Here is a 14598-nt window from a genome sequence, read left to right on the forward strand (position 1 = left end):
CAGGACAGGGTACTGGACAGGTCAACAAGGCAGGGTGCTGGACAGGTCAACAGAGTAAGGTAACGGAGAGGTCAACGGAGGTGGCAAAAAGTGCAACTGTTAGTGCTGGACTGGGAAGGCAAAGAGCAAAGCAGCTGGAGTGAGACTGGAGTGAGTGAGTGAGTAGTGCAGGGATCTGCTATGGGCAGAAGATGAGTGAGCAGGGAGATGGGTGAGCCAAGAGGTCAGTAAAGCACAGGCTGGGTGAGTAAGCAGCTGGGTGAGCCGATGGTTGAGCAGGGAGGCTTGGGTGAGGCAGAGGTTAGGTAAGGCAGGGGCTGGATGATACTGGCTGAGTGACGCAGAGACAGGGTGGGAAAGGAAGTCAGGTGAAGAAGGGGCTGAACAAGACATACGGCAGAGCACAGAAGGGTGTAGGGTGAAGAGAAGCATAGTTGTGGGGAAGGGGACTGGATGGGGTGGGGCAGGACGGGTCGGGGTGGGGAAGGCAGGCAGGGAGTGGCAAGTCAGTATGCCACAACAAGGTAGGGTCTTAGCAGGACTAAGCCGGGCAAGAAAAAAAGTGTGTTCTAGGGTACTGCAGGGCACGTTGGAAGGAAGCACAACCACGGCGAGGCAGGGTACACAGGGGGAGCGGTGAGGATGACAGGGCAGGGCAAGGTGACGTGAACCATGGGAGTGCGGGGCGGGTAGGGGAAGGGTTGGAGGACTGTGTTGGTCGGAGCGGGGCAGGGAGGATCGGAATAGGGCTGGATTGGGCAGGGCAGGGCAAGGTAAGACAGACCAGGTCAGTGTGGGGCAGATCTGAGCTGGACTGGATGGGGTGGGGCGTGGCGGGGCGGGGCTGGGCAGGATGGTGCAAGGTAGGGCTTAGGCGTTGTTGTGTGAGTTAACTATTTACCTTGAGCATGTTATCGTGGTGGCGGGGGCGGGGTGGGCGAGGGCGGGGTGGTGGCGGGGTCAGCGGGCGGCCATGGTGGTGGCGGGTAGTGGTTGATGCACCACCCTCCCGACACGCACTCCACCCACCACACTCACCACACACTCACCACACCACACTCCTCCTCACTCACACTCATCTACCACATTCCAGGGGCAATCAAGAGGGCTGCTTCACTACAACCATCGCAGGCGCCAGGACAAAATAGAATAATCTCCAATATTTTCCTGAGGCAAGAGCCCGCAGTCACTCCTCACTGCTCACAAGTCTGACTCACAATGGACGGTCTGAATGTTCCGGACCGGGCTGCCGTCCCTTTAAACAGTTGTCGTACAGCTCTCTAGCGCTCACCAAACCTAAGCTCTGCCATCGACTGAGTTGGGAAAAACGAAGCAAAACCGGTATTTCGGTCCGCCATAGCTCACTTTTCCCGCTGCCAAAATCAGAGGTAATCACCGCCAGAGGACTAGTTATGAATTAAGTGACCTGGGATGTAGGTTTGAATCATGTCCAGGCAGCGAGGCGGGACGGGCGGGACGGAAGGAGGCGCAGCAGAGGCCAAGAGCGCAGTCGCCGTCTCCGCCCTAGGGTCCGTCCAATGATTTTATTTAATCTCCTGTTTCTTGTGAACCAACATGAAGCACCACCACCACCACCACCATCACCACCACTGCCACCGTCGCCGCATAGGCCAGACCAAAAATAACCCCCCTATACACTCTGACAACACCCAGGGTCAGATACGCAAACGGACACGGGATTTCATTGATGTTCTGATGACGTGAAATGGTGGAGTATAAGTCGTGGTGTACGTGGCTTCACACACACACACACACACACACACACACACACACACACACACACACACACAGGTCCAGCTTCACAACATTACCATCCAATCAAACAGAATAACACCAACCCTATGAATTCATCAAAAAACACACCCTTCCACTCCGCACATCTTCCTGGTCCTCATCTGACCCCATCTCGTCTCACATGCATTTGCCATCTAAATTATGCAGCATATGAGCAAACAGGCAACGCAGTCAGATCTAACACGTAGTATCAGTAAAGAGAAAAATTCAAGAAATGTGCTCTCCTCTTTAAATAAAAACGTAAATTATTTCACGTAATATTTCGTGTCTTCCGGAAATAACTTACATTACTAAATTAATTAACTTGGCGAATCGCTTCCAATATATATTCAGTAAATGAAAACATGTGTGCAAGTTATCAGATCGACAGCCTCAGTATGTATTCAGCCATATATATTCAGACTAAGAAAGTTAAATTTTGGAGGGAAAGTATGCTGTCTATAATAAAACCTTTCTTGCTTAAGCCTTATTAGATTTATTGGGAAATGATAAATAAATGTGGTACTACCATCCTGCCACATTTCACATCATCTATACTACGTCCACCTTTGTCCAAACGTTCGTCCTTCTGCAGCTTGTCTCACGTCAGTGGCAGAAAGAGATCATTTTGCGGCACTACCTTTCCGTGGCAGTTCTTCGTGACTATTATCATATTCCAATATCAATGTTACAACCTCGAGATCAAGACGAAGGCGGCAAAATTGGGCCAAGTTAAAGTGGCGAGAGTATAGTCACCCTCCTGACCTACATCAAACAGAAATCAAATTAAGAAAGTAGGTCACATTTGACATTCTGCGGAAACAGTAGGTAAGTCGACGAACAGGCCTTTTTTTTAGAAGCAACACTCCAGCCAGCTCTCCAACACACACCGTCATTAAACACTAAACCACGAAAGAAAACGGGAAGGTAAACATAAAGGTGAGGGAGGGAGGGAGTGAGGGGGGGGAGGGGGGCGGCAGGGATGTAACAGTAAATTCCAGAGAACAACCCAGGGAACAGCGTCAGAGAGCGGGATAGTTAAACCTGGCTGCCTCGGACCGTAGAGTTTTGGGCCGTATCTAAGGTGTCGGGAGCCTAGGTAGTGCCTCGTTCAGTGCCATTTATATTCCATCGTACACCTTACCTTTCTTTTGTATGCTATGGACGTGTTTACATCGCCGACATACAAGAGGATAATTATACCGTGATGTGCAAAATAAATCGATGAGGAAAAAGTGTTGCCTTGTCTCCGAAGCAGTCTAGAAATACGGATTTTATTTAACCTAGGAAGCATATGTACTAGCAAATGGTCCATGAAGACTATATCGAACCCCCTAGTTTCAAAAGTCTCTTAAAAAAAAAAAAAAAAAATCACGGCAATGAATATATGTGTGACTGAAAAATCCCAAAAAGTATGTGGAGGCAAGTCCCACAAATCCTTCAAAATGCGTAAATTTACCAAAGACACGAATTAAGAGGACAGTGAATGTATGCGAGGGGGAGAGGGAGGGGGAGACCGAGGATGAGATGAGGGGATGGAGTGGAGAGGTATATGAGAGAGGGGGTGTGAGTTGTGGGGAAGGCAACATAATGGTAGGGGAGAGGGAGACATGAAGGCGATCTGTTTGTGGCCACCCCTTACGGGATTAAGGCGTCTGGATATAGACAGACGAATTAACAATGGCTCTATACACAAACACTTGAAGAATCACCTCTACGGGGAAACTAAGTGGACTTTAAAATTCACGTAACAGAACGGATAATACTCAAAAATCCAACCAGCCAAAGAACAGGGGCAACATGGCGGATTAATTTTGTACTTACATACGTGGATCTAGGCACTGCACAACACATTACCTGAAACAACAGAAAACACTATATATTAAACACCATTATTTGACTGGCACTGTGAATTTTATGACAGCAATGTGCAAATGGACCATAACGGAGAGTATTTTAGCTTTTCCATTGTTGTTCACATGGGTTGTACCGCTGCTGCATGCGACTTGGTCTTTCGCTGCTCAAATGTTACTGGTTATCAATCAATACGTCAGCAACTAAGATTATTATAAAATGTGGTGGAGAGCGGTTAAGGGTTATATTACCGTGTCTTCTCTCTGACATCAATCTTTTGGAATGACAGGAATACCACTGAGTTCACTAATGCAATAATATTAATGACTGGAGACAATGTAGGAGGTCCTGGTGAGGTGTGGGCAAAGTGGAGGCTTTCATCATTTAACTCACTTTAGATGACACTCCTCACTCAGTACTCGTCTATGTTTGAAGCAGTTGCTCTACACTCACATACGACATTAATTACGAATACTTACTTTAACGTAACTGAATAGCAAACTCAGCTAATAAAGGAAGAACATACAGAGGATACCATGTATATATAAATGAGGTGGATACATTATATTGGGGGTAAACAAAAAGATAACTACTGAGGTAACTAATTCAAATTTGTCTACTACATACACTAATCTGGCCGTGTCTAACCCCTCCACATTAAAAGGTCTCTCTTAAGCTAACTACAACCGTCCAGAGATAACGAGACCACAGTTCTGTCATCGCAACCTGGCCCAGATTTTCGTCCTTTTGTAGCGCATTTCACGAAGCTCAGCAGCAGAAACAGACAATGCTTCGGCTCTACATTCTTTTTCATACCGCTTCTTCGTAACTTGCATCATTATCTTGTGTTAATTTATTCTTACAAGCCAGCATTCAAGATGGAGAGATGGCAACTTTAGGCCAAGTCAGAGTGGAAAGAACATAACATACTGTGACCCATATATAACGATCCAACTCCACGGTTCAGTCAGTTTTATCAGCATCTGCATCATTAATTCACTACCCACACTGCCACAACCACGCCCACACAAGCCGACTGAGCCGTCCCCGCAACACATAAGCTACTACCACATGTGTTTCTAGTACAGCTCTATTTAGGCGCCACCCTGTATACAAATTACGTATCGAGATGAGAGGTGACGTGAGGTGCAGAGAGCACTAACAACCTCCACGTTATTTACAACCCAATTACATTTGATTAACACATTCAACCCCATCACCTGTCTTCTATTTTTATTTCTTGTTACCTCCAGGCTTTTATTCAGCTTCCGAGAGACTATTTTTAACTGGAAAGGTTAGAAACAGCCTTCATTAACCCCTTCCTTCCTCGATACCCGTTCTCAAGGTGAATACGAGGATATGGTGATGTTTGGTTAATATACGCCAACGTCTTGAAGGGTTACTGAGAAAAAGACAGCATTTTATGGACAACACAGCGTTAGAATTAGCACCCTACAGTAGCATTACAGTCACGGCCTCAGCACAGCCTCACAGCACCACCTTAGCATAGTATTGAAAGCATCATCATAGCACATCCACAGCTTAGTACAGCATTACAGCACCACCTCAACACACCATTAACAGCACCACCTCAACACAGCATTACAGCATCACCTCAACACAGCACTCCAGCACCACCTCAACACAGCATTACAGCACCAGCTCAGCACATCCACAGCCTTAACACAGCAGGTCAGCGGGTATGGCAGTAGTGGTGGGGGAGTGAGGAAGGGAGTGTAGGGGTGAGGAGTGGAGGGGAGGGGGAGTGTAGGGGTGAGGAGTGGAGGGGAAGGGGAGTGTAGGAGTGGGGAGTGGAGGGGAGGGTTAGCAGCTGATCCAATCAATACCTCTGTTTTCAACCCTACTGACTTTTATATAGGCCTCGTGTGACCCTTCCCCCCCCAATCCCTCAGTACCATGACCCCTGTTACTATGGCCCCGAGTGACCTGACCTGACAACCCGTGACCTGACCTCTGACATTACAAGTGACCTGGCCTGACAACACAAGAGTAACTTCACCTTTGACAACCCAAGAGTGATCTGACTTTTGACAACACAAGAACAACGTAACCTCTGGCAACTCAAGAGTGAACTGATCCCTGACAACCCAAGAATGACCTGACCTTTGCCAACACAATAATGACCTGAACTTTGCCAACATAATAATGACCAGATCTCTGACAACACAGGTGACCTAACTTCTGGCAACACAAGAGTGACCTGACCATTGACAACACAAGCAACCTGACTTCTTCACTCGGGTGTGACCTGAATTCTGCCAACTCAAGGGTGACTTACTAGTGCCAACCCGTGTCTTGACCTCTGCCGATCCAGGCTTGTGACCCCAGGAGAGTAAGCTGAGTGTGACCTCCAGAACAGTAACAACGAATGACCTCTGACCCCCTCTGACCCCAGCTTTAAGTACCAAGAAATGACCTGACCTCTGACCTTAGCTTTGTGACACTGTGAGCCCAGGCAATTGAGCTGACCCATTGTGAGTCCAGGAGCGATCTAAGCCCTTGTGAGACCTGCAGAGTGACCTGATTCCTGTGACCCCACCACAACGACCCAAACTCTCTCACCACCCCACCCGACCCCACCCACACCCTCACCCGCCCACATGTAAGCTGACTCGGTAGCCTTAACAAGTTCTTTCTCTCCTTTAGCCTTCATTCATCCTCCTTCTGCCTCTCCTCCCCTCTTTTCCTCATCCTCCTTCCTCCCCATTCCTTTTTCTGCTCCTCTTCCCTCTTCTTCTCTCTCTCTCCAGTATCGTTTCTTCTATTTCTTTCTTCTACTTCCTTCTCCTCCCCTTTCTCTTTCCCTCTGTCTCACACGCATTTCACCTTCCTCCTTTCTCTTTTCTCATCTTTTCCTCCTCCTCCATCTTCCCTCATCGTCCCTCTTCCGTGTCTTTCCACTTCCTCTCTCTCTCTCTCTTTCTCTCCTTTCGTTTTCTTTGTCCCCCTTTTTCTCCGATAAGCCATTTCACTGTGTATTACTTTCTCTTCCTCTTTCCATCATTCCTCCTTCCCTTCCTTCTCCTTCCCCCTTTCCATCTTCTCTTCTGAGACTCATCTTTTTCTCCTTCCCTTCTCTTTCTCTCTCCTTCACTCCTACCTAATCTCATTCGCTCCTTCCTCCCCCATTTAGTTTTTTTTATTATTTGTCTTTTTTCTTCCCTTCATTGTTTACTTCCACTTTTCTTACTTTCCCTTTCCCTTTGCCTTCTCCCTATCACCCTTCACTTCCTTTGCTCCTTCCTTTTTTGTCTTCCCTCCCATCTATCTATATTTCCTTTTCCTTTCCTTTTATATAACCCGGCCCCTTCCTTCCCTATCCTCTATCCACTCTTCCCTTCCCTCTCTCCCTTTCTCCATTCTTCCTTTCCCTCCCTTCCCTTCTCCACTCCTCCCTTCCATCCTCCTCTCTCTTCCCCATCCTTCCCTTCCTTTCCTCTCTTTCTTCACTCTTCCCTTCCCTTCCTTTCCTTCTCTCCACTCCTCCCTACCCTCCTTTTTTCCACTCATCCTTCCCGCCCTCCCTTCCTTCCTTCCCTTTTTTCCACTCCTCCCTTCCTTTCTTCCCTCCCTCTCTTCGCCCTTTCCTCCCTTCCCTCGGCCTCTCCCTGCCCCCCCTGCCACCGTCATGCAAGGCCCGCCAGAATTACAACAGATCTAAAAATTGCTTCCATTATGCTCACGCGCGGAGGGAGGCGCGTCCACCTGGCTTATACTCCCTCCACCCCTCCACCACACTCCTTCCACCACACTCCACCCCTCCACCACACTCCATCCCTCCACAACACGCCCTCCAGCACACTCCCTCCACGGCACTCCCTCCAGCACACTCCACCCCTCCAACACATACCATCCCTTCACAACACGCCCTCCAGCACACTCCTTCCACCACACTCCCTCCACTACACTCCCTCTACCACACTCCCTCCACCACACTCCTTCCACCACACTTTCCATCCCCCCCTCCACCACACTCTACTCCTCCACCACACTCCTTCCATCCCTCCACTATCCCCGCCCCCTCTCTTCCCTCCTCTCTCCACCCCTCCACGACAATCCACCTCCATCACCAGCACTTTATTCCATCCATCCCTACGCCACTTTATTCAGGATTAAAAGCTAACAGCACTTTAGCCTTCAGCACTCTGGCCTCTCATTTCATTTACTTTGGCTATCGTCCGTCAACGTCACCCAACGATCCTATTACAAACCACTGAGGGTCGTTGTATTACCGGCTTTGAAGATTTCGCAACACCTCATCCGTGGGGATTTATTTTTCGCATGACTCCTGGCTGTCCCCTTGCACTTGATTAATGCAAAGTAGGTCGAGATTAAAACACCATCAGTGGCACACAAAGGAATGCGATAGTGTAATAGGAAGAATAAATCGTCACGGAAGAGGCGCTACGAACTCTCCCGTACCACCCAGGCCTAACATGACTACCCCATTAGTTTTCCCCTTTAACCAGTACCCCACCTGTCCCAGTATCCCACTAGTCCCGGTACCACACCAGTCCCTGTACCCAACCAGACCCAGTACCACACCAGTCCTAGTAAAACACCAGTCCCAGTACCACAACAGTCCCAGTATCCCACCAGTCCCGGTACCCCACCAATCCCGGTATCCCACCAGTCCCAGTACCCCACCAGTCCCAGTACCACACCAGTCCTAGTACCACACCAGTCCTAGTACCCCACCAGCCCCAGTACCCAACCAGTCCCAGTATCCCACCAGTCCTCGTACCACACCAGTCCCAGCACCACACCAGTCCCAGTACCACACCAGTTCCCTCAATTATCTACCACGTCTCTTATATAACCCCTCCTCTCTCTCTCTCTCTCTCTCTCTCTCTCTCCCCACCAATTTTTATATCTAGACCAACAATTCCTTCCGCTCCCCCCCTCCCCCTTCCCCCCTCCGCTCGTGACGTCATCCCCCTGCCCCCCCTTCTGTAGCGTGACGAAAGCTATTGATCGGCCAATAATCGTAGTGGAATATCATGACGTGGACGCAAACACTGGCTACGGGAGCATGTGGAGCAGGTGGAAGGTGTGGAGGGAATATGTGGAATAGGGTGGAAGATATGGGGAAAGATGGTAGGTGTGGTGGAGGCCGGTTGGTGTGGAGGAGGGGGAGGGATGTGGAGGAGGGTGGTCAGTATGGAGGAAAGTGGAGAAGGTGGAGCAAGGTGGATAGGATGAATATGGTATAATGGCAAGGAGCATGTGGATTTTTGTGTGGAGCATGTGGAAGTAGGCACAACAAGGTCTACAGGTGGAAGAGGAAAAATGGTAATGTGGAGCAGATGGAACTGAGTGGAGTCAAAGGTGGAATCAGTAGAAAAGGTGAAGTAAGTGCAATAAGCAGAAAGGGTGGAGTGAGTGGAATAGGTGGAAAAGGTGGAGTGTTTGGAGCATGAGTAAAGGGTGGAGGAGGGTGACTGAAGGCAGTGGAAGGGGTGGAATCGGTGGGTGGAGGATGTGGAAGGAGTAAAGACAGTGAGTGGAGGGGTGGAGTCAATATGCAGAGCCGGTGGAAGAAAACACTGGAGAGAGAGAGAGAGAGAGAGAGAGAGAGAGAGAGAGAGAGAGGAAACTTACAATCATCTTCCTGTCATAACCCAAACTTTGATCGGCAGAAAGAACAACAGAACAAGCTAAAAGGGAGTCACAGGAGTATGGGGATGTTAACTCTATCACCATTAACCCTCTCAAGGCCGGAAGAACTCTAGCATTCTATTCCAGCTTACGCAAGACGATTTTATTCAGCTGGGAGTGAGTCAAAGGGGCCTGGGAGAGTTCACAAATTCTTTTATTCATGCTGCTTCACTCAGCTCCCCCCTACGCTCTTAATTTCACCCTGCCGTGCCTCATGCCCTGACCTTTCTGCCTCATGCTAGTTTCATGGTCACCGGAGCCTATTTCCAGTGCTACGGGGCCTATTATCGACCGTCTCGACTGAACCGTGTCACCTAACCCCAACACCGCCACGGCACCATCTGTGTGTGTGTGTGTGTGTGTGTGTGTGTGTGTGTGTGTGTGTGTGTGTGTGTGTGTGTGTGTTTCTTTCTCCGCTAACCAAACAAGAGCGTACCGATGCAGACTATATTTTAAGATGGCACCGAAAACTTCCCAGCATTTCTTCCATAGCGACTTAACATGCATGACAGTACCTGACATTACCCTCTATTATTTCGTTTTCATGTTGTTTGCATCAATAATACAAGGAGGGATACTGAGGTGCAAGGGGGGGCGGAATTAATCGCCGCGGAAGAGGTGTTACGAGACTAAAACCGACAACAAAAGTGCCACATCAATTAAAAAAAAAAAAAAATCAGTATATACCTTTGGGGAAAATAACACACACTTTATTTTTTACTGTAAGAAAGTGCATGACTGGCAATATTAATTTTCAGGAATTAGTTTATACACACACACACACACACACACACACACACACAAAGCCTGCGGTCATTCAGTACAGCTATCTCAGTTTATCTATGTGATCTCTCTCTCTGACCTATTTTAACCCAACTTAACCTGTGACCCATTTCCAGAGTCAAGTGGCTTTACCGCTCTCACCTACTGACCTATTTTATCATCGCGGTCAACTTTCACCTCTTTTAACAGCCAAGACTCTCTCTCTCCCTCCCGCCCCATCTCTCTCTCTCTCTCTCTCTCTCTCTCATACTACCCACTTCAACAGCAGACAACCCTCTCATGCCTCACTATTTCTCCCTCAAACTTTGTTCTTCATGGTGCGCATTCTCTCCCTCACACTACCACTGTTCATCCTTCCTCACACTTGTCGCTGTTCATTCTCCCTCACACTAGCCATCATTCATCCTTCCTCACACTTGTCGCTGTTCATCCTCCCTCACACTAGCCATCATTCATTCTCCCTCACACTAGCCATCATTCATTCTCCCTCACACTAGCCATCATCCATTCTCCCTCACACTAGCCACCATTCATTCTCCCTCACACTAACCCCATTCATTCTACCACACACTGAACATTTCACACTAGTCACGGTTCATTCACTTTGATTCAGTACGTTCACACTCATACTACCCACTCCTTCCCCTTCCCACCACTCATACTATTCATCATACTATTCATCATACTATTTATCTTCCCTTATATTCTCCCTCACACTACATACTGCTCACTCTAGATCACATTTTAACCCTCTTACACCCTGATGTCTGGTATTACGTTTGCGTCAGAGGCGTGAGGCAGGAAAATGATGTGAGGAGAGAGGTAGGGACGTGAGGTGAAGTGAGGTAAGGTGAGGTTAGAAATAGCAAGGCGACAAGGGAAATGGTGAGGTTCGTTGAGGTGAATGCTGGAGGTAAGGGATGGAGGTGCAACATGAGGGGAAGGGAAGCCGAGGTAGACATGTGAAGTTCAATAATCACTGCATAGTTACTGTCTACCTCTAATACCGACCTGTGTGTGTGTGTGTGTGTGTGTGTGTGTTTAAAAGGTATAAGACTGTGTGCCTAACGGTGTGCATGGTCGTGTGTTAAGGGTATACGAGCTGTTTGTATATGTGTTTGTATGGGCGTGATTTAAAGGGATGCGTGCAGTGTTCTGCGTGTACAGTATGTCTGTCCACATGCTGGGAGTATTAGTGTTGTGTGTGTGTGTGTGTGTGTGTGTGTGTGTGTGTGTGTGTGTGTGTGTGTGTGTGTGTGTGTGTGTGTGTGTGTGTGTGTGTGTGTGTGTGTGCTATGACAACACTCAAGGTGCAGTATCAGTGTTGACCCAGCGATCAGAGAATGGCACTTTAATGGACACACTGATATACCTCTCTACACACTCACTACACACACACTTTACACACTATCTCAACATACACTAAATACACTCCAAAAGCACTCCACACACACACACACACACACACACACACACTCTCTCTCTCTCTCTACAGATACTCACAACACTGCAAATATTCTCTCTACAAACAATGCACGCTCAACACACACCCTGCATACAGCCTACAAACACACATTACACACAAACTTCATCATGCTCTCTCAATGATCACTATGCAAATCCATTTCATGCACTTCACGCGCATTCCTCTCTCTCTCTCTCTCTCTCTCTCTCTCTCTCTCTCTCTCTCTCACACACACACACACACACACACACACACTACGCACGTTCCATTTACTCCCTCTACACTCCCTCAGCTCACTTCACACATGCTATGCACACATTGTACCCCCTCCACACACGCTACATACACATTATACACACTACACATACTCCACACGCTTCCCACACTTCACACATATCCCACACGCTGCCCACACTTCACACATACCCCACACACTTCACACATACCCCACACGCTGCCCACACTTCACACATACCCCACACACTTCACACACACTCGTAGATACTGACATACACATATTCTTAAGGCAGGACACTTGATGATACATTCCATACTTAAGCAACCATCTCTCCCCCACAGACATATGCATTAAACGCCCTCTACTTGCACCTCACACTTCAGACATTCCACACACACACACACACACACACACACACACACACACACACATACACCTAAAGGAACGATAAAAGCCCGATAGTCACATGAACACATAAATTACAGTTTCGTGCAGAGGTAGTGCCAGATGGGGTGTGGTGCGGTGTGATGTGATGTGGTACAGGTATGATGTGATGTGTGACGTGAGTGGTGTGGTGTGGCGAGGTGTGTGTGGTGTGCTGTGAAATGGCGTGGCATAGTGTGGTGCTGTTTGGTAAGGTATGGTGTGATGTGTGATTTCTATGACACGGTGAGGAATGTTGCTGTGGCGTGGTGTGAATTACTGTTACGTTACTGTACGGAACAGCTCGGTGTGGTGTGGTATAGTGATGTTATGCTGGGGGGATGGTGGTGTGTGGTGCAGCGATGGTGTAATGGGGTGAAGTCTAGTTTGGTGTGGTGGGGTTTGGTATGTTGTGATGTGGTGCAGGAATGGCGTGGTGTGGAGTGCTGCAGGTGTGGTGTGGGGCAGGTATGGTGTTGTATGGTGAGGTGTGTTGTGCTGTGGTTTGGTGTGATAGTGTTGTGGTTTGGTGTGATGGTGTAGTTTAGTGTGGTGTGGTGTGGTGCAAGTATGGTGTGGTGTGATTTGGTATGATGCAGGTGTTGCGTGGTGCTAGTATGGTGTGGTATTCGGTGCTGTGTGCAGCGGTTTTAAGTGGTGCAGGTGTGGTGTGGTGTGGTGTTTTGTGGTGTGGTGTGAAGTGGTGTGGTGTGGTATGATGTGGTACGAAGTGATGTGGTGTAGTGTTGCGTGGTGTGGTGTGTGGTGTGGTATGATGTGGTGTGGTACGATGTGGTGTGGCGCTGCGTGGTGTGGTGTGGTGTGGTGTGATGCAGTATTGCGGCACCACTGGACGTGTCTGGTCAATATCGCATGTGTATACTGTCATTGTCTGGTGAAAAAAGGATAAAGGCCAAAAATGATACCTCTGTTTTTCTAATAATAAAACAAAAACAAAAATAAAACACGAAATAAAAGCAATTCTCCAACCACCTCTATCACCTCCTCCAGAAGTGATATATCCCTCTGCATAACTTTAATATCTCTTCCTCTCTCTCTCTCTCTCTCTCTTGCTTTCCCTCCTTCCCTTCCTTCCCTATACTTTTCCCTCGTCGTCTCAGGTGACTTCTGGCAACATAAGAATGGGGAGTTGCCAGTGGCCACTTTGCTGAGAGAGAGAGAGAGAGAGAGAGAGAGAGAGAGAGAGAGAGAGAGAGAGGTGGATGAGAGTAGCTGGGTAATGGGTCGACTGTTTTGTAGAAAAGTTGTGGGCGTGATGTGGGTGGTGGCGTGTAGGTGGAACTGGGTGGGATACGCGTGGGTGTGGCATAGGTGAGAAGGCGTGTGTGTGTGTGTGTGTGTGTGTGTGTGTGTGTGTGTGTGTGTGTGTGTGTGTGTGTGTGTGTGTGTGTGTGTGTGTGTGTGTGTGTGTGTAAAATATCACTCATATACATTAACATTTCATTCAACCTGTCCCTACTTTCACACCTTCTCTCTCCCACATCCACCTCCCATTCTTCCGCACCCATCCTCACTCTTCCACACACAACCTAACCCTTCCACATCACCCAATCTTCTACACCCACACCCACATCCACCCTCCCTGTCCCACACCCAAAACCAAGCCTTCCCCTCCCATACCCACAACCAACCCTTCCCCTCCCATACCCACATCCACCCTCCCCTTCCACACCCACATCCACCCTCCCCTTCCACACCCACACCCATTCTCCCATATCCATCCTTCCTCTTCCACACCCACAACCAACCCTCCCCCACCCACACCCTCATCCACCCTCCCTTTCCTACACCCACACCCACCCCTACACCCAGCACAACACCCTAACACCCACCGAACCATCACGATCAGAAAAATGGAAGGAAAGGGATGGAAGGCAGGGGGTGGAAGATGGAAGAGGGTGGAGGCGAAGGACAGAAACAGAGGGTGAAACAGGGTGGAGGTGAAGCAGAGTGGAAGTGAAGCAGGGTGGAGGTGGAGCAGGGTGGAAGTGGAGCAGGGTGGAGGTGGAGCAGGGTGGAGGTGGAGCTGGGTGGAAGTGAAGCAGGGTGGAGGTGGAGCTGGGTGGAAGTGGAGCAGGGTGGAGGTGGAGCAGGGTGGAGGTGGAGCAGGGTGGAAGTGGAGCTGGGTGGAGGTGGAGCAGGGTGGCGAGGATGAAGAGTGGAGGAGGAAGGAGGGGAGGAGGATGTAGCAGGAAGGAGGGAGTAGGAGGGAGGGAGGATAGAGCAGGAAGGAGGGGAGGAGGATGGAGATGAAGAAGGGTGGAGGTGGAGGAAGGAGGTGGAGGGTGGAGGTGGAGGGGGGAGGTGAAGGAAGGTAGAGATGGAGGAGGGAGAAGTTGGA

General features: G+C 48.9%; 1 protein-coding gene across 8 annotated transcripts in view; it reads right to left on the reverse strand.

Annotated features, from left to right (window-relative positions):
* Nucleotides 1–14598, reverse strand: part of para (sodium voltage-gated channel paralytic) — a 234681-nt gene that overhangs the window by 149819 nt on the left and 70264 nt on the right. For 7 of the 8 annotated variants that reach the window (XM_080272413.1, XM_080272412.1, XM_080272411.1 and 4 more), the window contains exon 1: nucleotides 902–1205. The exons of the other annotated variant lie outside the window; for it this stretch is intronic. The gene's annotated coding sequence lies outside the window, so the exon portion shown is untranslated. Of the gene's footprint in view, nucleotides 1–901; nucleotides 1206–14598 lie in introns of those variants that run through there. 8 annotated transcript variants of the gene reach the window in all.

Source organism: Coenobita brevimanus, chromosome 50 (genome assembly GCF_032717465.1).
Source record: "Coenobita brevimanus isolate Jiangsu-jjx chromosome 50, ASM3271746v2, whole genome shotgun sequence".
Lineage (NCBI taxonomy): Eukaryota > Metazoa > Arthropoda > Malacostraca > Decapoda > Coenobitidae > Coenobita > Coenobita brevimanus.